Below are 548 nucleotides of genomic sequence, written 5' to 3' on the forward strand. Positions count from 1 at the left end.
ATTATTAAATAAGACAAAAATTTTAATTATTTTAGCTGTTTTTGTTTTGTTTTTGGAACATTATGATATAAGTTAATCAATCCCCTTCAACGTAAAAACAGAGCTACTCATTTAATGGAATGGATATAGTTTGATATATTCTGTTGACAATAAAGGATTATACACTTCGTTGGAGTGGATAAACCAAAATTATAAAGTTGATATGTCTTTCTCTCTTAACTCTTCTCGCGGAAAAGCAAAATAATTCTTCAAATAAAGTTGAAAATAAGAAGAAAATAAAAAATTCCTAAAAAAGGAAAAAACAAAACAAGTGGAAAACAACCTCGTAATTACGGCGTCAGTACATAGCACCCTCCTCAAGATAATAAAACTAAATAATTACACCTTATAAAATTAAACAATTATTACTAATAATCTTACACTTGTAAACTTTATTATCAAGTATATGTCAATTTAGTGATGAGAATTAGAGACATATAACAATGGTCTTAAATAGGGACTCTAGAATTGGTTCTATTACATATTGTTCAGATTAAGGGAATATAAAA

Source organism: Arachis ipaensis, chromosome B02 (assembly GCF_000816755.2).
Source record: "Arachis ipaensis cultivar K30076 chromosome B02, Araip1.1, whole genome shotgun sequence".
NCBI lineage: Eukaryota > Viridiplantae > Streptophyta > Magnoliopsida > Fabales > Fabaceae > Arachis > Arachis ipaensis.